Source organism: Rhinopithecus roxellana, chromosome 13 (assembly GCF_007565055.1).
Source record: "Rhinopithecus roxellana isolate Shanxi Qingling chromosome 13, ASM756505v1, whole genome shotgun sequence".
NCBI lineage: Eukaryota > Metazoa > Chordata > Mammalia > Primates > Cercopithecidae > Rhinopithecus > Rhinopithecus roxellana.
In genome coordinates, this window is record NC_044561.1 from 62,922,735 (window position 1) to 62,948,885 (window position 26,151).

A 26,151-nucleotide genomic window follows, 5' to 3' on the forward strand; every position below is an offset into this window, starting at 1 on the left:
TTTTTTCCTTCATTTCAACCTTGGTGAAACTGACAATTATGTGTCTTAGGGTTGCTCTTCTTGAGGAGTATCTTTATGGCATTCTCTGTATTTCCTGAATTTGAAAGTTGGCCTGCCTTGTTAGGTTGGAGAAATTCTCCTGGATAATATCCTGAAGAGTGTTTTCCAACTTGGTTCCATTCTCCCCATCACTTTCAGGTACACCAGTCAAACGTAGATTTGGTCTTTTCACATAGTCCCATATTTCTTGGAGGCTTTGTTTGTTTATTTTTACTTTTTAAACTTCTCTTCTCAATTCATTTCATTCATTTTATTTTCAATCACTGATACTTTCTTCCACTTGATCGAATCAGCTACTGAAGCTTGTGCATGCATCACACAGTTCTCGTGCCATGGTTTTCAGCTCATCAGCTCATTTAAGGTCGTCTCTATGATGTTTACTCTAGTTAGCCATTCGTCTAATCTTTTTTCAAGGTTTTCAGGTTCCTTGCAATGGGTTCAAACATCCTCCTTTAGTTCAGAGAAGTTTGTTATTACCGATCTTCTGAAGATCCTTCTGTCACCTCATCAAAGTCATTCTCTGTCCGGCTTTGTTCAGTTGCTTGCAAGGAGCTGCGATCCTTAGGAGGAGAACAGGCACTGTGGTTTTTAGGATTTTCAGCTTTTCTGCTCTGGTTTCTTCCCTTCTTTGTGGTTTTACCTACCTTTGGTTTTTGATGATGGTGACCTACAGATGGGGTTTTGGTGTGGATGTCTTTTTTGTTGTCGTTGATGCTATTCTTTTCTGTTTGTTAGTTTTCCTTCTAATAGTCAGCACCCTCAGCTGCAGGTCTGTTGGAGTTTGCTGGAGGTCCACTCCAGACCCTGTTTGCCTGGGTATCACCAGCGGAGGCTGCAGAACAGCAAATGTTGCTGCCTGATCTTTCCTCTGGAAGCTACATCTCAGAGGGACACCTGGCTGTATGAGGTGTCAGTCGGCCCCTCCTGGGAGGTGTCTCTCAGTTAGGCTACTCAGGGGTCAGGGACCCACTTGAGGGGGCAGTCTGTCCATTTTCAGAGCTCAAATGCCATGCTAGGAGAACCACTGTTCTCTTCAAAGCTGCCAGACAGGGATGTCTGCAGAAGTTTCTGCTGCCTTTTGTTCAGCTATGCCCTGCCCCCAGAGGTGGAGTCTACAGAGGCAGGCAAGCCTCCTTGAGCTGCAGTGGGCTCCACCCAGTTCAAGCTTCGTGGCCACTTTGCTTACCCAGTTAAGCCTCAGCAGTGGTGGACACCTCTCCTCCAGCCTTGCTGCTGCCTGTGGCAGTTCAATCTCAGACTGATGTGCTAGCAGTGATCAAGGCTCCTTGGGCATGGGACCCACCAAGCCAGGCACTGGATATAATCTCCTGGTGTGCCGTTTGCTAAGACCATTGGAAAAGTGCAGTATTAGGGTGGGAGTGTCTCATTTTTCCAGGTACCCTCTGTCACAGCTCCCCTTGGTTAGGAAAGGGAATTCCCCAACCCCTTGTCTTCCTGGGTGAGGTGAGGCCCCACCCTGCTTCGGCTCACACCCTATGGGCTACACCCACTGTCCAATCAGTCCCAGTGAGATGAACCCAGTACCTCAGTTGGAAATGCAGAAATCACCCATCTTCTGCATCACTCATGCTGGGAGCTGTAGACTGGAGCTGTTCCTATTTGGCCATCTTGGAATGATCTCTGCCAGCCTGGGCACCGGGCACCTATGGCTCCCTACAGGAGCTAGGCCCCCCAAGTACTCCAGGTTTCAGCATGCCCCCTGGCAGGCAGCACAGGTGGCTGAACCCCACTATCGCGGCCTCACACCAGCCACTTGGTGCAGCTCCCCGGGCTGCACACTGGGTAAGTATCAAAAACGAAATCGATGTGATTTTATTTCTATGTTTAACCATTGTGTTAGACTAAATGTGTCCCCACGAAATTCAAACGTTGAAATGACAACCTTCAATGTGATGGTCTTAGGAGATGGGGTCTTTAGGAGATTATTTGATAATGAAGATGGAGCCTTCATGAACACGATTATTGCCCATACAAAAGGGACACCAGAGTTCTCTAGACCTCTTTCTTCTATGTGAGGATACAACAATTCTGTGGCTACCTATAGGAACCAAAAAGTGGGCCCTCACCAGAATCAAGCCATGCTGACATCTAAAATATCCAGCTTCCAGAACTGTGAAAAATAAATTTATGTTATTTATAAGCCACCCAGCCTATGAAATTTTCTTACAGTGCTAGGACTTAGATGATGTTTTTCAATGATACCCACTTGTTAATGCTCACTGTTTAACAAGTAAATAAGCAAAGAAAACAAGCTTAACATATAATATATGATTCTCTATATTTCGCTCCTAAACTTTTCTGAAGTTTCACACGGTGTTTCTTCTAGTATGGGAAGACTAAAACCCTTTGTTATTAATGGTTCCAGTAAATTTCCTTAGACTCATCAAATTCCTTTAAAATGATCACTTATACATCGTGTTATAAAGTCAACTTTTCAAACGGTGAGTATTTGTATACTTAATTTTATTCACTGGTCATCACAATTCTTATATTTATAACATATCTTTTATAAATATATTTTTTCCTAATAATCATGTTTAAATTCTTCAGTATAGTTCACAAAACACCTACCTGTTTACATTTCAAGGCATGTTTTGTTATTTGTTTGCTTCTGATTTGTGTATTTTCTCAATTTTACACGTATTTAAATTTAGTGTTATGGCATTAACTAAATAACATTTTATTAAAACTCTCTGAATGGATATATTAATATTGACACATGTATAATGATATATTTTAGTTATCACTGTGCAGATATAAATATTCCTATGTGTGTGTATTAGTCTATCAGAGTGAACCACTTTGTTTCTTTACAAGACAGTAGTCTAATGGCAAATGTTTGTTCTGGTACAAGTCCTTTGCTGGACAATTTTACTTCAGCTTTAATATATCAGTATGAATATTCATAATATGTAGTAATTTTACAAATGTGCTTGAGTAGGCAGCAATAATTGCTGCAATATGTTGAGAATTAAATCAATTGAAGATAACAAAAGTAGCAGGAAGTAATTAAAAAACTGGAAAAGGAATGAATGGAGATCTTTTTAAAGTACCTTATAAAATGTTTAGTAGCCAGTTCATTTCTGAGAGAAAAACATAATTAAGAGATTATTCTGTTTCAGATGTATTAAATATTTGTTGCCTTTACTAATTATTTTGGTGTTAACAAATATATAAAAATAATTAGTTGAAACAAATATATCTCTGGTATGCCTGCGAAATTCTGGTTCTAGGGAGGAATAATTAATAATTAACAAATTCAATAAATATTTTTATATCTACTACATGTAAATAAATAGAGTAAATGATCTGAGGAATTAAAGACTGGCAATACTTTACCTAAGGAATAAAGCTATTTACTAGGGAAGATAAAAGGCACTCAAAGATAAGCTTGATGAAAATGATAAAGTAGGGTGTTGAATGATACCAAAATATCAAGAGAGGATTAAAGAAGGGTATTTCATGGAAAGCAAATAGGAACATGGCATTGTGATTTAAAAAAAAAAAAAAGTAATGTGTTCACAGATACTGCATTCTTTTTCTTCCTTGGTACCCAGCAAAAGTATACTCCAGCCTCCGTGGCAGTTGGATGTGTCCATATTACTGGGTTTTAGACTAGGGCCATTTCCAGCCCCTTGTGTAAAGCTTCCTTCCTACTCCTCTCCATTGTCTTTCTGGAATAGAAAGACTCTGAAGCCATATAAAATAGCAGAACTCCACTATGGAAGGATCTTGATTGCATGATGCCTCTGTTTAGTAAACATGGTGTGATAAATACCCATTATAGTTATATGAGCCAGAAATAAATTGTGTGTTAAAACACTAATATTGGAAAGGTAATTTGTTACAACATCAGCTGATTTCTAATAAAGGAAATGTATTCGATTTCACACAAATTCATACAGATCATCGGTAAGATGAAGGAGTATAGTAAAAGTAAAAATGGAAAAATGGGAAAGCAGACTGAAAGCTGATATGAAGAGAACCATATTCAGGAAAAAATAATTTTAAAATTTATTTTCCAGACAAAAAAGATAATGTGAGACAAGTTAGGATGAAATATGATGAACAGAACTTGTGTAACCAAGCACACTCTGGCAGCAAAAGAAATGATGGAGGATATAGAGAAGATTCCAGGAACAAGAAATCAGCAAGTGGTCCATGTTTAAAAGAACTAAATTACTTCAGTTCCACAAAATAGAAGTGTAGGTTTAAAATATGGTTAGGGATAAAGTTAACAGGCTTTGTTAAAGGTATTTGATAAGTCAGACAAAGCATGAGCACCAAAGAGTTGGTCAATGATTCAAGGCAGAGCTTAGAAAAAGATAATGAGAAAGCTTAACAGAATAAACCCCCAGCAGGGTTGAATCTAGTTTCGCTCAGGGATGGCCTGACAAAGATATTGACCTTTGATTCTCCCAGGCACACAGTAAATTTTCAGTACTGTGTCAGGATTATTTTACTTATGCCAGTTACTTATGTGTGATGAGTAGGAAACATGGCCAGAATCTCAAGTGTGCAGTGACTGAGAGACAGGCCAAAGTGAGATCATCATGCACGGTGCAAGCCTCATAGTAAAAACTGCATTTTCTTGTGGGAAACTGGAATCTGGATAGCTCCAGGAAATTGAATTCTTATTATCTTGAATCTACTGTGAGTGAAAATCTTTGAATATAAGTATAATTTGTCATTAAAAATATATCATACAACGGTATCTTTTATAAAAAATATTTTTATCATATATTTGGAAATCTACATAGCAAAAGGAGTAAACAACAAATCATTAGAAAGATGATGTTTGTAGAGAATAATGGAGAGGTTACATTGTTTATTTATTTATTATTTTCTTTTAAGTTCAGGGGTACATGTGCAGGTCTGTTACATAGGTAAACTTGAGTCATAGGGGTTTGTTGTGCAGATTATTTCATCACCCAGTGATATGGTTTGGCTCTGTGTCCCCACCCAAATTTCATCTTGAATTGTAATTCCCATGTGTCAATGGAGGGACCTGTAATTCCCACATCTTGAGGGAAAGAGGCGATTGGATCATGGGGGTGGTTTTCTCCATGCTGTTCTTGTGATAATGAGTGAGTTCTCAAGAGAAATAATGGTTTTATAAGCATCTGTCATTTCCCCTGCTTACACTTTTCTCTCCTGCCACCATGTGAAGAAGGTCCTTGCTTGCTTTTCACCTTCCACCGTGATTAAGTTTCCTGAGGCCTCCCCAGCCATGTGGAACTGTGAGTCAATTAAACATCTTTCTTTTATAAATTATCCAGTCTTAGGTATTTCTTTATATTAAATATCAGTGTGAAAACAGACTGTTACACCCAGGTATTAAGCCTAGTACCCATTACTTATTTTTCCCGATCCTCTCCCTCCTCCCATCTTTTGCCCTCCACCCTCCGAGAGACTCCAGTGTTGTCTTGTTTTGTTTTTGAGATTGAGTCTCCCTCTAGTGCCTAGGCTGGAGTGCAGTGGCGTGATCTCAGCTCACTGCAACCTCCGCTAACTGGGTTCAAGCGATTCTCTTGCCTCAGCCTCCTGAGTAGCTGGGACTACAGGTGCATGCCATTACGCCTGGCTAGTTTTTTTCATTTTTAGTAGAGATGGGTTTCACCATATTGGCCAGGCTGGTCTCGATCTCCTGACCTCGTGATCCACTTGCCTCGGACTCCCAAAATGCTGGGATTACAGGCTCTGTCTCAGCTCAGAAGCTGTGGCCTTTAAATATATATATAATTTTTTTTTTCTGTGAAGTTTCTTCCGATACGAGAAGTTTCTTGTACCTCTTTATATATATACCTGCAACATTTCTCTTCTCATTTCTAGCAGATCCTTTCTCTACATGTGAATCTATTTTTGCCTTTAATTTCACTCTGCCTATGGATACTTTAGTCTAAGCACAGGAATTATGCAAAGAGTATCACTTTTCAAAATACAGAAAAACAAATAAGCTATCTTCCCCTTGGTCTGGCACCTTTTCTACTTCCCTACTAATCCTCTCATGTGCACTTCTAGAAAGACTGCTTTATGGTTGCCTCCTTTACTTCTGCAGATACAGTAACTTTTGAATGGATTGTTTATGGCCTTTTTATTCTCTTCTAACTGTTCTTGCACATATATCTGATATGGTTTGGCTCTGTGTCCCCATCCAAATCTCATGTTGAAATGTGTCTCCCAATGTTGGGGGAGGGACCTGTTGGGAAGCGACTGCATTATGAGGGCAGATTTTGCCATGCTGTTCTCACGATAGTGAGTTCAATCTCATGAGATATGATGGTTTAAAACTGTGTGGAACTTCCCCTTCATTCTCTCTCTCTCCTGCCACCATGTGAAGAATGTGCTTGCTTCCCCTCTGCCTTCCACCATGATTGTAAGTTTCCTGAGGACTCTCAGTCATGCTTCTTGTTAAGGCTGTGGAACTGTGAGTCAATTAAACCTCTTTCTTCATAAATTACTCAGTTTCAGGTAGTTCTTTACGGCAGTGTGAAAACAGACTAATACAATATCCAATATCACACAAATTTCAAAAATGGAAATTTTCCTGTCATATAATTTTACTTTGCTGATAATATTTAACACTTTTAGTTGTTTTTTAAACTTTGTTTAAATCTCTACCTCTTTCCAGCTTTCCTGCCCTGTCCCCTTCAGTTACCATGTGTGTGTTTTTAAATTGAAGTTAAAAGTAGAAAAGACAATTTTTGCCTTTTAATTGAAATATTTTGTTTGTTGGCATACATTGTTTCCTTTCTTATATTTGAGTTTATGTATACTATTTTCCTTTACTGTTTCTCTCAACTCTTTTATTTTCTTTACTATATCACCTCCTTTGAGATTAACCAGATTTTTTAAATTCCAATTTTTCCTGTTACTACCAATATACATTTTTTAACTACTCTATTATCCCAGCAACATGAATCTTTGACATATTATACCCATGTATAAATAAGAAAATTTACAACTTGTCATATAATATTATGACCTTAAAACAGTTTACTTCTCTCACCATTTATGTGATTTTAAAATTAATTTTATTTCTCTGTACATTTAACACTTATGGGCGCTCACCTGGTTCTTTTCTTCTTAAGTTAATATTAATTTACTTGTATTGTTACCATCCCTATTGTTCTTTATTTCTGTCTGCGTACTTATGCTTCCCTCCAGGATCATGTTCCTTCTGCCTAAAGTGGCACATTAATATTTTTTAAAAAACAGGTCTACTAGGACATTTTTCAGCCTTGTATTGTACCATGCTATAAATTTTATAAAGAGGCAGGGTCCTTTCCTCTTTTAGGGAGAGGATAACATTTAACATATTTGAGGAAAACATTACAAATTAAACAGGACACATACTTGTTGATAGCTTACTTTAATTTCCTTAATATTCTTTGCTTTGATGAAACAACCAACAGCTCTTCTCTTATCCTACTTATAACAACTCTCTATTTAGTAGTACCCACTCATAGAGATCAAAATTTGACGTTTCAACATCACCTTTTTGACCTTGGCGTTACTTAGGGAATGTTTTGGTCCACTTTGGATTGCTACCAAATAGAGCAGTGACTTTAAGTTTCAGCACATTTTGGATCTTGATGGTGACCCGGTGTAGTGGTGATGACCTACTCCCCAGCGGACCAGACTTGAAGTCCAGATGAATAACTGTGGTAGATGGCGGCTATGTGGAGTATAAAGAGCAAACATTTTTGGTATACTTCTCTTGCAGAGAAAATTTTTCAGAGAAAATACATTCTCCTGATTCTTTCAGAAAAATTTTACCACTGAAGGAAGTGGAGGTTGGGGAGTGAAGAGGTTGACGTCCTCCCAAATCTGGTGTTGTTTTTTCTATTGGTAAATATCTTTCTCCTGGAGTAAAATATATACACAAGTTAGACAATACCTATCACTAATAAGAATAATACCTTACATTATTTCTACAATGTAGGCTACAAAGCATTGAAGGATCAAGCAGTTTTCACATTTTAAAAAATTTTACTTTTAATTAACAAGAAATTATTTTACTGACTTACGGTGCAGCATGTGATACTTCAATAATTTGATGCACTAGGGAATGACCATGTCAGACTAACAAATTTAGCATATTCATTATCTCACATGCTTATCATTTCTTTGCAGTGAGGAAACTTTAAAATCTACTCTCAGCAATTTTGAAATATATAATACATAATTATTAATTCTAGTCAATTGATTGTGCAATAGATCACCGGAAGTTATTCCTCTCATTTAACTGAAATTTGTGAATTTTGAACAAAATTTCCCCTTTTCCCATCAGTGTCCTCCCCATCCCTCAGGCTCTGGTAACCACAAATCTACTCTGTGAATTTATGAGTTCAAATTTGTGATAATTGTTTTTCTGTGTCTGGCTTATTTTACTTAGTCTAATATCCTCCAGATTTACTTATTTTGTTGCAAACCTTAAAAGTTTAATAGTATTCCATTCTCTCTATGTCTCTCTCCCTCTCTCTCTCTCCTTCTTTCTCTCTCTCTCTCTCTCTGTGTGTGTGTATGTGTTTCTGTGTGTATCACATTTTTAAATGTATTTATCTGCTGATGGATATTTACATTTCTTCCAAATATTGCCTAGTGTGAATAATACTGGAGTGAATACAGGAGTGCAAACATCTCTTCACCATAGTTATTTCAATGCATTTGAATACACCCAAAAATGGGGTTGCTGGATTAGCTGGTAATTTTATTTTATTTTTTTGTGGAACTTCCATAATATTTTTCCAAAATATTTTTCAAAATGTAGATAGTTATATATACCAAAATATATACATATATCAGTAGATATAAACAGCATTGTGAAAGAACAAATATGGAGCGGGATCTATCTTACTGAATATGTTACCAAAAAGAAGAAGGATTTTTCTGAGAAAATAATGCCTGTTTCTATTTTATGTAGTAAATAAAAGTTCTTCAGGAGAAAAAACTGAAAAAGGGTAAATACAAAGGAGTTATTTCCAAAGAAATAAAAATACGAAATAGCCTCCCCTATGTGTTAGTCCATTTGTGTCACTATAAACAAATACTGAGAATGGGAAATTCATAAAGAAAAGCCATTTAATTGACTCACATTCTATAGGCTTCTACAAGAATAGGGCTGGCATCTGCTTAGTTTTGGGTGAGGGTGTCAGGGAGCTTGTAATCATGACAGAAAGTAAAGAGAGAGCCACTGTGTCACGTGGCAAGAAGGGGAGCAAGAGTAAGAGCGGGGAGGTGCCACACTCTTTTAAATAGTGAGATCGCATGTGAACTCCGAATGAGAACTCCCTCATTATTTTGAGGATAGTGTCAAGACTCATGAGTGATGCATCCCCATGACCCACACACCTCCCACCAGGTCCCATCTCTAACACTGGGGATGACATTTCAACATGAGGCGTGGAGGGGATAAATATTCAAACCATATTGCAGCCCTACGTGAAGTTTGGCATGCTCTCCGTATTTCTGGGCAGGCACACCTTTCTGTCTGTCAGAGTGTCATTTTCTATTTCCATTCTGAACTCAGAAAAGTGTGGACTTTAAAATATATATAATTTTTTTCTGTGAAGTTTCCCCTGAAACAAGAAGTTTCTTTTCCCTCTTTATATATACACCTGCAACATTTCTCTTCTCATTTCTAGCAGGTCCTTTTCCACATGCGAATCTATTTTTGCCTTTAATTTCACTCTGCCTATGGACACTTTGGTCTAAGCATAGGAATTATGCAAGAGTATCACTTTTCAAAATACAGAAAAACAAATAAGCTATCCTCCCCTTGGTCTGGCACCTTTTCTACTTCCCTGCTAATCCTCTCATGCGCACTTCTAGAAAGACTGCTTTATGCTTGCCTCCTTTACTTCTGCAGGTACAGCAACTTTTCAATGCATTGTTCTTGGCCTTTTAATTCTCTTCAAACTGTTCTTGCACATATCTCTGATATGGTTTGGCTCTGTGTCCCCATCCAAATCTCATGTTGAATTGTAACTCCCAATGTTGGGGGAGGGATCTCGTGGGAAGTGATTGCACTATGTGGGCAGATTTCGCCATGCTGTTCTCGTGATATGAGTTCAGTCTCATGAGATCTGATGGTTTAAAACTGTGTGGAACTTCCCACTGGTTCTCTCTCCCTCTCCTGCTACCACGTGAAGAAAGTGCTTGCTTCCCCTCTGCCTTCCATCATGATTGTAAGTTTCCTGAGGCCTCTCAGTCATGCTTCCTGTTAAGCCTGTGGAACAGTGAGCCAATTAAACCTCTTTCTTCATAAATTACCCAGTTTCTGGTAGTTCTTTATAGCAGTGTGAAAACAGACTAATACAATATCCAATATCTTACACATTTCAAAAATGGAAATTTTCCTGTCATATAATTGTACTTTGCTGATAATTTTTAACACTATTAGTTGTTTTTAAACTTTGTTTAAATCTCTACCTCTTTTTCCAGGTTTCCTGCCCTTTCTCCTTCCCTTACCGTGTTTAATATTTGCAGTTTTCTTAGTCAATATATATCCACAATACTCTTTACTTTAATCAATTGTAACTATAGTATCAAGTTCATAAATTAAAAATAAATTTCTTAAGCCTTTTTTCTCTCATGAATTTTATATTCATGAAACTTAATTCAAGTTCATGCAGGGATTTTCACTTGGATGTGTTGGGCACATATCCAAAAGTAAGTTCATTGTCCCCCTGACTTGTTATTTTTTAAACTTTTATATCTGTAAATGGCACAATTCTTTTTAATTGTTGTGACTTCATTCAAATATATGTGGGTATGTATACCCACAACCACATACACACACACATATGTGCTTTTATATACTGCTATGGTTTGAATGTTCCTTTCATAGGGTGGAGCCCTCATGTATGTATTAACGCCACAATTGTGGAAGTGAGTTGGGTATTACTGGAGTGGTTGCCTAATGAAAAGACTGAATTTCACCCAACTTCCACTCTTTGTCTCACATACTCACTTCCAACATCCCATCTTCTGCCATGGCTTGACCCTTGAGAGATGCCAGTGTTATGTTCTTGGATTTCCCAGACTTCAAAATCAGGACCCAAATAAACTTCTATTTTTTATAAATTACACAGTCTGTGGTATTGTCATACCAGTAGAAGCTGGAATAAGACATGTGCACACATTTACACACATATATGCATACATTTATATACACATACATATGCATATTCAGTAATACTCTGGGGCATACCTAAGTCTGTATATATAACTAACATACTAGAACAGGTTTAGAATTGCTTTGGTAGATACATGAATAAATTAATATAAGGTGGACATCTGTCTCATTTTTTTTGGTGAACTTCATATTTTGGGCATATCCAACATTGCAATACCATTTACTAAAGAAACAAGTCATGGTAGATATTCACTTTACTAATTTTACTTGTAATTCAACAACAAACCTATGATATTTTCTTTGTCAATCAAATAAACCCACCCCAAATTGAGCTATTTGAAGGAGAATGAATCATGCAGATGAATAGTGTGTCGTATGTGTCATGAGCTAAATCTCATTTTCAGAGATAACACTGGCAATGAATCTAGGGCAGTCTCTAAAATCCATTGTCTGTTGGCAGTGCTAGCTTTGAGTTCTTAAGGTGGCGGAGGTTAAATTTCCTTTGGACCATGAATTCTTTGCACTATGATAAAAGGATAAATTAAATCCTAATTTGGGGAGACTATTTTGATGATATCTATTCAAATTAATGTCTTTTGATTCAACAAGTACACACCTATTTGACTGTATTATAGATATTCTTGCTCATTAGCCACAAATAAGAATAGTTTTGTTTATGTGTTTAGCAGGATTCTAAAAACAGTGAATTGGTGAAGCAGTGGTAACTATATATTCATAATACAGAAAAATACTGTGAGTATCACAATCTGCTATCAAGGGTGCTATCAAGGGAGACTCCAGATAAGTTCTGGAGTCTCAAATGGCAAAATAATTCACTTCCAAGCTCATGTAGGCTGTTGGTAGAATTTATTTTCTTGAAGCTCTATGGCTGAGGGAGGGCTCTGGATCCATGAAAGTTGTCAAATGGAGGCCACCTTTAGTGCTTAGCCATTTATCTTTTCTGCCACATAACCTTTTTCATAAGCAGACCCTCACCAAAACATCTCAATTTGCCTCTTAAAGACCAACAGGATAGTGAGAGCTAGCAGAACAGTTTTACACAGTATAATGTAATCACAGGTGTGACATTGCTTTATGTGTGTCATATTCTATTGTTTAGAAGAAAGTCACAAGTCTAGCTCACATTCTAAAGAAGGGGATTACACAAAAGCTTTTAACACCAAGAGATTGAAAACCTTAAGGTCTGTCTACCACAATAGAATCAAATATTAAGAGAGAAAAATATGTTCCATTTGCATACAGCACAGAGTGCCTAAAGAACATACAGAAATGTGGATGGTGATATATATATATATATATATATATATATATATATATATATATAACTTAGTAAAACTCTGTAGCAAATGCATTGCATTTTTAAGGGAGTCTTAAATAACAAAAACCATTTGATGACTAAGTATTAATGAAGTAGTATTCCTCGACTGTGTCGATGACTCTGTGACAATAATAAAATATTCCTTTCTGTAGGATAATTTATTATTTATTTTTATAATAAAATATATTCTGTGTAATGAAATTGAAAACACATAGTTTCAAACTAGTGATATGAGTGGATATGGTGACATTTTTATGGAGGTTACCATGTTTTATATAATTTAACTGAGGATATAATCTTATTATTTGCATTACAACACCAATCTCAGTTCAATAATTATGGAGTGGCATTATTTGTACACCTCAGGATTGTCACTGTTTAATGCTTCTGGTGAAGTAATCAAGTGTGTGGTTATTCAACTTTGTGCAAAATAGTCTTAATGTCTCTAAATAGTGGAAATGAGGTTAAGCTGAAGTATCTTAAATCTTCACAGCACCAAATAGATAAATGAAGTATGATCAGGACATAGTGGTTCATTTCCATCCTATTTCCTCTTACTTTTCACGAACTCCATTCAAACATAAGCATGTTGCTGAGACATAGGATGGTGCTTAATACCGCTAGGGAAAAAGAAATAGAAAAATAATAACTACATCATATTGAATATGTGCAAGTAATAGTGTTCTAATAAAGGCATAATATATTTTGTTGAATATAGAAAAATTGTGTATGTAAAACATTTTCCAAATTTTATATCTCATTGTATTATATTATAAGATTCAAACTGATGCTCCTTAGACTGAAAAACAAATACTGCCTTTAGAAAATAACTAAAATAATTAGATTTTTAAAAAGGCCCAAACAAGATGGCCGAATAGGAACAGGTCCAGCCTCCAGCTCCCAGAGTGAGCGACACAGAAGACGGGTGATTTCTGCATTTTCAACTGAGGTACTGGGTTCATCTCACAGGGGCATGTCGGACAGTTGGCACTGGTCCGCGGGTGCAGCCCGACCAGCGAGAGCTGAAGCAGGGCAAGGCATCGACTCACCTGGGAAGCACAAGGGGGAAGGGAATTCCTTTTCCTAGCCAAAGGAAATTGAGACACACAACACCTGGAAAATCGGGTAACTCCCACCCTAATACTGTGCTTTACCAAGGGTCTTAGCAAATGGCACACCAGGAGATTATATCCCACACCTGGCCCAGAGGGTCCCAAGCCCAAGGAGCCTCCCTTATTGCTAGCACAGCAGTCTGAGATCTAACTGCAAGGCAGCAGCAAGGCTGGGGGAGGGGCACCCGCCATTGCTGAGGCTTAAGTAGGTAAACAAAGCCACCGTGAAGCTCGAATTGGGTGGAGCCCACCACAACTCAAGGAGGCTGGCCTGCCCCTGTAGATTCCTCCTCTGGGGACAGGGCATAGCAAAACAAAAAGCAGCAGAAACCTCGGCAGAGGTAAATGCCCCTGTCTGAGAGCTTTGAAGAGAGCAGTGGATCTCCCAGCATGGACGGTGAGATCTGAGAACGGACAGACTGCCTGCTCAAGTGGGTCCCTGACCCCTGAGTAGCCTAACTGGGAGACATGCCCCACTAGGTGCAGACCGACACCTCACACCTCACACGGCGGGGTACACCCCTGAGACGAAGCTTCCAGAGCAAGAATCAGACAGCAACACTCGCTGTTCAGCAATATTCTATCTTCTGCAGCCTCCGCTGCTGATACCCAGGCAAACAGGGTCTGGAGTGGACCTCAAGCAAACTCCAACAGACCTATAGCTGAGGGTCCTGACTGTTAGAAGGAAAACTAACAAACAGGAAGGACACCCACACCAAAACCCCATCAGTATGTCACCATGATCAAAGACCAAAGGCAGATAAAACCACAAAGATGGGGAAAAAGTAGTGCAGAAAAGCTGGAAATTCAAAATATCAGAGGGCATCTCCCCCTCCAAAGGAACGCAGCTCATCGCCAGCAACAGAACAAAGCTGGATGGACAATGACTTTGACGAGTTGAGAGAAGAAGGCTTCAGTCGATCAAACTTATCAGAGTTAAAGGAGGAACTACGTAACCAGTGCAAAGAAACTAAAAACCTTGAAAAAAGAATGGATGAATGGATAACTAGAATAATCAGTGCAGAGAAGACCTTAAAAGAACTGATAGAGATGAAAACCATAATACGAAAACTACGTGACAAATGCACAAGCTTCAGTAACCAACTTGATCAACTGGAAGAGTATCAGCGATTGAAGATCAAATGAATGAAATGAAATGAGAAGAGAAGTGTAGAGAAAAAAGAGTAAAAAGAAATGAACAAAGCCTTCAAGAAATATGGGATTATGTGAAAAGACCAATCTATGTCTGATTGGTGTGCCTGAAAGTGACGGGGAAAATGGAACCAAGTTGGAAAACACTCTGCAGGATATCATCCAGGAGAACTTCCCCAACCTAGTAGGGCAGGCCAACATTCAAATTCAGGAAATACAGAGAACACCACAAAGAAACTCCTCGAGAAGAGCAACCCCAAGACACATAATTGTCAGATTCACCAAAGTTGAAATGAAGGAAAAAATGTTAAGGGCAGTCAGAGAGAAAGGTCGGGTTACACACAAAGGGAAGCCCATCAGACTAACAGCAGATCTCTCGGCAGAAACTCTACAAGCCAGAAGAGAGTGGGGGCCAATATTCAACATTCTTAAAGAAAATAATTTTCAACCCAGAATTTCATATCCAGCCAAACTAAGTTTCATAGTGAAAGAGAAATAAAATCCTTTACAGACAAGCAAATGCTTAGAGATTTTGTCACCACCAGGCCTGCCCTACAAGAGATCCTGAAGGAAGCACTAAACATGGAAAGGAACAACAGGTACTAGCCATTGCAAAAACATGTCAAAATGTAAAGTCCATCGATGCTAGGAAGAAACTGCATCCACTAGTGAGCAAAATAACCAGCTAATATCATAATGACAGGATCAAGTTCACACATAACAATATTAACCTTAAATGTAAATGAACTAAATGGTCCAATTAGAAGACACAGACTGGCAAATTGGATAAAGAGTCAAGACCCATCAGTTTGCTGTATTCAGGAGACCCATTTCACATGCAGAGACATACACAAGCTCAAAAGAAAGGGATGGAGGAAGATCTACCAAGCAAATGGAAAACAAAAAAAAAGCAGCGGTTGCAATCCTAGTCTCTGATAAAACAGACTTTAGACCATCAAAGATTAAAAGAGACAAAGAAGGCCACGACATAATGGTAAAGGGATCAATTCATCAGGAAGAGCTAAGTATCCTAAATATATATGCACCCAATACAGGAGCACCCAGATTCAGAAAGTCCTTAGAGACTTACAAAGAGACTTAGACTCCCATACAATAATAATGGGAGACTTTAACACCCCACTGTCAACATTAGACAGATCAATGAGACAGAAAGTTAACAAGGATATTCAGGAAGTGAAATCAGCTCTGCACCAAGCGGACCTAATAGACATCTACAGAATTCTCCACCCCAAATCAACACAATACATATTATTCTCAGCACCACATCGCACTCATTCCAAAATTGACCACATAGTTGGAAGTAAAGCACTCCTCAGCAAATGTAAAAGAACAGAAATTATAACAAACTGTCTCTCAGACCACAGTGCAATCAAATTAGAACTCAGGACTAAGAAACTCAATCAAAACCACTCAACTACATGGAAACTGAACAACCTGCTCCTGAATGACTACTGGGTACACAACGACATGAAGGCAGAAATAAAGATGTTCTTTGAAACCAATGAGAACAAAGATACAACATACCAGAATCTCTGGGACACATTTAAAGCAGTGTGTAGAGGGAAATTTATAGCACTAAATGCCCACAAAAGAAAGCAGGAAAGATCTAAAATTGACACCCTAATATCACAATTAAAAGAACTAGAGAAGCAAGAACAGACACATTCAAAAGCTAGCAGAAGGCAAGAAATAACTAAGATCAGAGCAGAACTGAAGGAGATAGAGACACAAAAAACCCGCCAAAAAATCAATGAATCCAGGAGCTAGTTTTTTGAAAAGATTAACAAAATTGATAGACTGCTAGCAAGACTAATAAAGAAGAAAAGAGAGAAGAATCAAATAGACACAATGAAAAATGATAAAGGGGATATCACCACCGACCTCACAGAAATACAAACTACCATCAGAGAACACTATAAACACCTCTATGAAAATAAATTAGAAAACCTAGAAGAGATGGATAATTTCCTGCACACTTACATTTTCCCAAGACTAAACCAGGAAAAAGTTGAATCCCTGAATAGACCAATAGTGGGCTCTGAAATTGAGGCAATAGTTAATAGCTTACCAACCACAAAAAGTCCAGGACCAGACGGATTCACAGTCGAATTCTACCAGAGGTACAAGGAGGAGCTGGTACCATTCCTTCTGAAACTATTCCAATCAATAGAAAAAGAGGGAATCCTCCCTAACTCATTTTACGAGGCCAACATCATCCTGATACCAAAGCCTGACAGAGATACAAGAAAAAAAGAGAATTTTAGACCAATATCCCTGATGAACATCGATGCAAAAATCCTCAATAAAATACTGGCAAACCGAATCCAGCAGCACATCAAAAAGCTTATCTACCATGATCAAGTGGGCTTCATCCCTGGGATGCAAGGCTGGTTCAACATACACAAATCAATAAATGTAATCCAGCATATAAACAGAACCAAAGACAAAAACCACATGATTATCTCAATAGATGCGGAAAAGGCCTTTGACAAAATTCAACAGCACATCATGCTAAAAATGCTCAATAAATTCGGTATTGATGGAATGTATCTCAAAATATTAAGAGCTATTTATGAGAAACCCACAGCCAATATCATACTGAATGGGCAAAAACTGGAAGCATTCCCTTTGAAAACTGGCACAAGATAGGAATGACCTCTCTCACCACTCCTATTCAACATAGTGTTGGAAGTTCTGGCTAGGGCAATCAGGCAAGAGAAAGAAATCAAGGGTATCCAGTTAGGAAAAGAAGAAGTCAAATTGTCCCTTTTTGCAGATGACATGATTTTATATTTAGAAAACCCCATTGTCTCAGCCCAAAATCTCCTTAAGCTGATAAGCAACTTCAGCAAAATCTCAGGATACAAAATCAATGTGCAAAAATCACAAGCATTCTTATACACCAGTAACAGACAAACAGAGAGCCAAATCATGAGTGAACTCCCATTCACAATTGCTTCAAAGAGAACAAAATACCTAGGAATCCAACTTAAAAGGGATGTAAAGGACCTCTTCAAGGAGAACTATAAACCACTGCTCAGTGAAATAAAAGAGGACACTAACAAATGGAAGAACATATCATGCTCATGGATATGAAGAATCAATATTGTGAAAATGGCCATACTGCCCAAGGTAATTTATAGATTCAATGCCATCCCCATTAAGCTACCAATTACTTTCTTCACAGAATTGGAACAAACTGCTTTAAAGTTCATATGGAACCAAAAAAGAGCCCGCATTGCCAAGACAATCCTAAGCAAAAAGAACAAAGCTGGAGGCATCATGCTACCTGACTTCAAACTGTCATACAAGGCTACAGTAACCAAAACAGCATTGTACTGGTACCAAAACAGAGATATAGACCAATGGAACAGAACAGAGCCCTCAGAAATAATACCACACATCTACAGCCATCTGATCTTTGACAAACCTGACAAAAACAAGAAATGGGGAAAGGATTCCCTATTTAATAAATGGTGCTGAGAAAATTGGCTAACCATAAGTAGAAAGCTGAAACTGGATCCTTTCCTTACTCCTTATTCAAAAATTAATTCAAGATGGATTAGAGACTTAAATGTTAGACCCAAAACCATAAAAACCCTAGAAGAAAACCTAGGCAATACTATTCAGGACATAGGCATGGGCAAGGACTTCATGTCTAAAACACCAAGAGCAATGGCAACAAAAGCCAAAATTGACAAATGGGATCTAATTAAGGAGCTTCTGCACAGCAAAAGAAACTACCAACAGAGTGAACAGGCAACCTACAGAATGGGAGAAAATTTCTGCAATCTACTCATCTGACAAAGGGCTAATATCCAGAACCTATAAAGAATTCAATCAAATTTACAAGAAAAAAACAAACAACCCCATCAAAAAGTGGGCAAAGGATATGAACAGACACTTCTCAAAAGAAGACATTCATACAGCCAACAGACACATGAAAAAATGCTCATCATCACTTGCCATCAGAGAAATGCAAATCAAAACCACAATGAGATACCATCTCACACCAGTTGGAATGGCAATCATTAAAAAATCAGGAAACAACAGGTGCTGGAGAGGATGTGGAGAAATAGGAACACTTTTACACTGTTGGTGGGACTGTAAAGTAGTTCAACCATTGTGGAAGACAGTGTGGCGATTTCTCAAGGATGTAGAACTAGAAATACCATTTGACCCAGCCATCCCATTACTGGGTATATACCCAAAGGATTAAGTGTCATGCTGCTATAAAGACACATGCACACATATGTTTATTGTGGCACTATTCACAATAGCAAAGACTTGGAATCAACCCAAATGTCCATCAGTGACAGACTGGATTAAGAAAATGTGGCACATATACATCATGGAATACTATGCAGCCATTAAAAAAAGGATGAGTTCATGTCCTTTGTAGGGACATGGATGCAGCTGGAAACCATCGTTCTCAGCAAACTATCACAAGAACAGAAAACCAAATACCGCATGTTCTCACTCATAGGTGGGAACTGAACAACGAGATTACTCGGACACAGGAAGGGGACCATCACACACCCGGACTTATTGTGGTGGAGGGGAGGGATAGCATTAGGAGATATACCTAATATAAATGACAAGTTAATGGGTGCAGCACACCAACATGGCAAATGTATACATATGTAACAAACCTGCACGTTGTGCACAGGTACCCTAGATCTTAAAGTATAATAAAAATATATAATAATTAGATTGTGCTTTCAGATGAATTTTCTGTTGCTCATATAATTAAAAAATAGTCCAACAGAATAAGAACTTCCAACTGAAAAAGAATAAAGGCATTGCCCATTGGAGTAACATATATACAGCTGTCTCTTGAGTAAAATACTGGAAAATAAAGATGCAAGTACTTCAACGACATAACACTTAACATTTTCTAGCACATTATAAAGTATAGTTGACAATTATGTGTATTATTATTTATCTTCTGCAATAATGTCAGCTGTGTAAATGTAGAAATTTCCGTCTATATTGTTTTCTGATATAAAACTACTGTTTAGAGTAGTGTTGAATACAGGGTATATATATGTATCTTTTCCTAAAATTTCTAGATAGTTGCAAACTTTACTGTTTTAATAGTTTGTTTTTTAAAAAGCATAATTTGCAAAGCATACATGTATGCCTGCCCTTCCTTCCTTCCCTCCCTCTTTTTTCTTTTTTCTTTCTTTTCTGTTTTTTCGAGACAGGGTCTCATTCTGACACCCAGGCTAGAGTGCAGTGGTGCCACCTTTGTTCACGGTAACCTCCACCTCCCAGGTTCAAGCAGTCCTCACACCTCAGCCTCCTGAGTAGCCAGGACTAGACGCATGTGTCATCATGCTGGCTAATTCTTCTAATTTTTGTAGAGACAGGGTCTTGCCATTTTGTCCAGGCTGGTCTCAAACTCCAGGGCTCAAGCAATCCACCTGCCTCTGCCTCCCAAAGTGCTGGGATAACATGTCTGAACCATTGCACCCAGCCCAACATGTATTCCTTTTAAATACAGCCCAGGTTTTTCCATTTACAGTTATTTGATGTTATGATTTGTTCAGATAATCAAGTTATTCTTAAATGTTTTTTTTTCATCTAAGCAAAAGTTTATGGATGCTATATTAACTACATTTGATGTGCTGCATGCTTCCCTGGTATATACATTTATTGGCAATTGGGCGACAGAGAGATACTCCATCACACAAAAAAGAAATCTAAATCTTTAGTAATTTAAAAACAAGAATTTTTTTTTCTATACCAGCTTGAAGTCTGTGGTTTTAAAATAATTTCTTTTCAAGGTTTGCTTTACCTCAAAACCAGGAGGGTCTGTCTTTTATCTCAAACAAAACTACATGGAGAAAAGGTACTAAAGAAAAGACAAATGCATTGTATAAATATTTTACCGTATAGCTGTCAGTAAATCAACTTAGAATTATCCTGCAGGGATTACATAAATAAATAAATAAATAAATAAAATAAACACCTTTATAAACACTCCGACTGAGCGGAATACGTCTGTATTCTTATAACTGCTTTAGTTCTAAAAGCCGGAGACACAGGAAGAGTGATTGAGAGGGGTTCAGTCAAGATGGCGGACTAGAAGCAGCTCCTGCGCGCTCCTCTCACAGAGAGGGGACAAAGGCCTGGCGGACACTGACCCTACAAGCTGATGTCTAAGAAACCATGTCGGACTCCATCAAGGCAGGAAGCAGACAAAGAGAGCAGAGAGGAGTGCGGCTGGGCAGCAGCCTGTCTGGGATAAACGCGGAGCCGCGAGAAGCTTCCCAACACAGGAAAGGGTGAGTGAGTAAGCGGCCCGTGAGGGATTCACGCTCTCCGCAGGATCCTGTGTGAGGCTGCGAACGGAAGACCCCCACCGCCGCCCCGCTTCCCCCGCTGGCCTCCCTGCACCCTCCCACCAGCTTCTAAACTGAGGCAGAGAGCCGCCGGAAATGTTGTGGAGGCAGCTCTGGAGTCCAAGGGGACCTCCACAAGCCTTGGACCCGGGAACAGAGGCACCAGTGCCATCTCCCCAGTAGAGACTGCAGTCACAGTGCCCAGGAGCAGTCGCATTGCTCCCCTCCCTCCAGCCCCCAGCCACCCCTCCACCCTGCACATGCACAGGGTTCAGCGCCAGCGTCCAGCCCATCAGCCCCACGTATGCCTGAACTTAGCTGGTGGGCGCAACCACTTGTTGTTCCAGGAAACACCTGGCCAGAGAGCAGATAGTGAGGTAGTCAGGCAACGCCCCCAGGAGCTTCCAGCTCCGCTTTCCTGCTCCTGAGTGAGTTCAACCGGTAAGTGTAGCCTCTTGTCCCAGGAAACCCCTGGATAGCAGGAAGGGGTAACTCTGACCAACCCCACCTCTCCCAGCCAAGCAGGCCACGCCTTCTAGAGCTTCCAGCACAAGGGCCTTAATTCTCCCTGAAATCTGCTGAGTAGCACAGCCTCCTATTGCCCTGGGAAATACCCAGAGGGCAGGGTGGACAGCTCCACGCACCCCCGCCTCTAGCAGCCAAATGGACCACACTCACTAGAGCTTCCAGCCCAGCAGTCTGGCTTCTGCCTCAATTCTATTTGCATGTGCAACCCTGTGTTCTCCTGGGAAGCACCCGGACAGCAGATTAGGTGATCCCCACCCACAACACCCCTGCAGATCCCAGCCAACCAGGACTCGTTGGCTTGGGCAGTACTCAGGCAGAGAGGAGCCCTAACTCTCAGGTCACTGAGAGGTGAGGTGCCCAGTTTTGCAGGCTGGTTGAGGAGCAGGCATGTGTCTCCCTCCCAGCACCCAACGGGTAAGGATATGTCTTGTCTGCCAACCAGCCTCTGCCTTAGTGAACCCCGTGGACCAGAAAACCTAGCAAAATAAACCCAGGCACGGAGTCAGTAATCGGAGGAGGTTCCTCCAAGGCACAGAAGCAGACTATGTGAGGGAGTCATCACTCTTTTCCCCTGTACCACAGAACACTACTGACCAACTGCGTCAAAACACACAGAACTAGGCAGCAAGGAAGAGCCTCTCTGCTGGCTAACATCCCCATGTCTTTGGCTTGTGTTCTCATTCCCTTGACAGTTTTCTATTTTTTTTTTTTATTTTTATTTTTTGTCATTATACTTTAAGTTCTGAGATACCTGTGCAGAACGTGCAGGTTTGTTACATAGGTAAACATGTGCCATGGTGGCTCCTGCACCCATCAACCCATCATTTATATTAGGTATTTCTTCTAATGCTATCCTTCCCCTAGCCCTCAACTCCGTGACAGGCCCTGGTATGTGATGTTCCCCTCCCTGTGTCCATGTGTTCTCATTGTTCAGCTCCCACTTGTGAGTGAGAACATGCAGTGTTTGGTTTTCTGCTACCATGTTAGTTTGTTGAGCTTCATCCATGTACCTGGAAAGGACATGAACTCACCCTTTTTTATGGCTATATAGTATTCCATGGTGTGGGATATATGTGGGAAATATGTCCCACATTTTCTTCATCCGGTCTATCATTAGTGGGCATTTGGGTTGGTTCTAAGTCTCTGCTATTGTGAACAGAGCTGCAATAAACATACGTGTACATGTGTCTTCACAATAGAGTGATTTAAAATCCTTTGGGTATATACCCAGTAATGGGATTGTGGGTCAAACGGTAATTCTGTTTCTAGATCCTTGAGGAATGTCCACACAGTCTTCCACAATGGTTGAACTAATTTACACTCCCACCGACTGTGTAAAAGTGTTATTTCTCCATATCCTCTCCAGCATCTGTTGTTTTCTGACTTTTTAGTGATCACCATTCTAACTGGCATGAGATGATATGTCATTGTGCTTTTAATTTGCATTTCTCTAATGACCAGTGATGAGCTTTTTTTCATCTGCTTGTTGCCCACATAAATGTCTTCTTTTGAGAAGTGTCTGTTCATATCCTTAGCCCACTTTTTGATGGTGTTGTTTGTTTCTTCTTGTAAATTTAAGTTCTTTGCAGATTCTGGATACTAGCCCTTTGTCAGATGGATAGATTGCAAAAATTTTCTCCTATTCTGTAGGTTGCCTGTTTACTCTGATGGTAGTTTCTTTTGCTTTGCAGAAACTCTTTAGCTTTATTAGATCCCATTCGTCAATTTTGGCTTGTGATGCCATTGCTTTTGGTGTTTTAGTCATGAAGTCTTTGCCCATGCCTATGTCCTGAATGGTATTGCTTAGGTTTTCTTCTAGGGTTTTTATCGTTTTAGGTCTTACATGTAAGTCTTTAATCTATCATGAGTTAATTTTTGTATAAGGCATAAGGAAGAGGTCCAGTTTCAGTTATCTGCATATGGCTAGACAGTTTTCCCAACACCATTTATTAAATAGGGAATCCTTTCCCTATTGCTTGTTTTTGTCAGGTTAGTCAAAGATCAGATGGTTGTAGATGTGTGGCATTGTTTCTGAGGCCTCTGTTCTGTTCCATTGTCTATATATCTGTTTTTGTGGTTACTGTAGCCTTGTAGTATAGTTTGAAGCCACGATCAAGTTGGCTTCATCCCTGGGATGCAGGGCTGGTTCAACATATGCAAATCAATAAATGTAATCCATCACATAAACAAAACCAATGACAAAAACCACATGATTATCTAAACAGATGCAGAAAAGGCTTTCGACAAAATTCAACATCCCTTCATGCTAAAAACTTTCAATAAACTAGGTATTGATAGAATGTATCTCAAAATAATAAGAGCTATTTATAACAAATCCACAGCCAATATCATACTGAATGGGCAAAAGCTGGAAGCATTCCCTTTGAAAACCGGCACAAGACAAAGATGCCCTTTCTCACCACTCCTATTCAACATAGTATTGGAAGTTCTGGCCACGGCAATCAGGCAAGAGAAAGAAAGAAAGCGTACAAATAGGAAGGGAGGAAGTCAGATTGTCTGTTTGCAGATGACGTGATTGTATATTTAGAACACTCCATGGCCTCAGCCCCAGATATCCTTAAGCTGATAAGCAACTTCAGCAAAGTCTGAGGATACAAAATCAATGTGCAAAAATCACAAGCATTCCTATACACCAATAATAGACAAACAGCCAAATCATGAGTGAACTCCCTCCCATTCACAATTGCTACAAAGAGAATAAAATACCTAGGAATCCAACTTACAAGGGATGCGAAGGACTTCTTCAAGGAGAACTACAAACCACTGCTCAAGGAAATAAGAGGACACAAACAAATGGAAAAACATTCCATGCTTATGGATAGGAAGAATCAATATTGTGAAAATGGCCATACTGCCCAAAGTAACTTATAGATTCAGTGCTATCCCCATCAAGCTACCATGGACTTTCTTCACGTAATTAGAAAAAACTACTTTAAATTTCATATAAACCCAAAAAAGAGCCTGTATGGCCAAGACAATCCTAAGCAAAAAGAACAAAGCTAGAGGCATCCCTTGACATGTTTAATTGCAGAGCATAAGTGTTTAATTTTAATGAAATCTAAATAATTGATTTTTTTTCATGGAGCGTGCTTTTGGAGTAGTTTCTAAAAAGTCACTGCCATGCCACAACTGATAGAGTTTCTCTGTGCTATCCTCTAGGAGTTTTATTGTCTTGTGTTTTACATTTGGGTGTATGAAAGATACATCTAGAGGTAATTTTTGTGAAAGGTATATGGTCTGTGTCTAGATTACTATTTTTGTGTTTGAAGGTCTAGTTTTTCCATCACCATTTATTGAAAAGATTACCCTTTCATCACTTTTATTACTTTTGCTCCATTGTCAGAGATCAGTTGATGATATTTGTATGGTTTCATTTCTGGGATATTATGTTCCATTGATATATTTGTTCATTCTTTCACCAACTCCACACTGTCATGATTACTTTAGTTTAATAATTAATCTTAAAGTTAGGTATTGCCAGTCTTCCAACTTTGTGCTCCTTTAATAATCTGCCATCGATTTTTCCTCTTTTGTCTCTCAATACAAGCTGAAGAACCAGTCTGTGATACCCACAAAGAGCCTACTATGATTTCTATTGGTATGGCACTCAATCAAGTTGAGAAGTACTGACATCTTAACAATATTGAGTTGTCCTATCCATTCACATGGAATAGCTCTCCACTTATTTAGTTTTTCTGTAATGTATTTTATCAGAGTTATGTAGTTTTCTTCATATAGATATTGTACATTCTTTAAACTTATATATACATAAGTATTTATTTTGGGGAGGTACAAAAGTAAATGGTATTTTATTTTTATTCTTAAATTGCACTTGTTCATTTCCAGTAAATAGGAAAGCAGTTGGTTTTGTATATTAATCATGTACCTGCAACCTTGCTATAATCACTTATTAGTTTCAGGAGTCTTTTGACTATTCTTTTATATTTTCTACATAGATAATAATGTCTACATCTGAAGACAGTTTTCTTTCTTTCCAGTCTCTGTAACTATACGTCTTGTCTTGTCTTACCGGATTAGTGAGGGCTTCCAGTATGATGTTGAAAAGAAGCAGTTAAGTGGACATCCTTGCCTTGTTATTGACCTTAGCAGCAAGTCTGTGTGTATTTTTCAAAATTCTTTGTGTCTGAATTTTGGAAGAAAAAACTTTGAAGCTTCCACATAGGTTTTAGTCACTGAATAAAGTTGTATTTTGTACTGCAATAAATTAAATAGGTTACTAAAAGCTTGCAATTTATATCAAATCTAGTGATAGCTAATTTTTACATAGTGTTTACAGTATGCCAAAAAGTAAAGATTCACATGTACTGATTCATTTAATATTGCGTTATTATTTTTCTAGTTATCAGCTAAGGAACCAGGAGCAGGGAGAGGTTTAATAAGTTGCACAGC

The 26,151-nt window shown here is 38.8% G+C and overlaps 1 long non-coding RNA gene across 1 annotated transcript; it reads right to left on the reverse strand.

Annotated features, from left to right (window-relative positions):
* Positions 1–7,462: 7,462 nt before the first annotated feature.
* Positions 7,463–20,874, reverse strand: LOC115892694. The gene is made up of 3 exons (XR_004052586.1): positions 20,820–20,874; positions 13,119–13,180; positions 7,463–7,759 (listed from the first exon to the last, which is right to left on the reverse strand). It is a non-coding gene; the product is annotated as an uncharacterized LOC115892694 (long non-coding RNA).
* Positions 20,875–26,151: the final 5,277 nt, after the last annotated feature.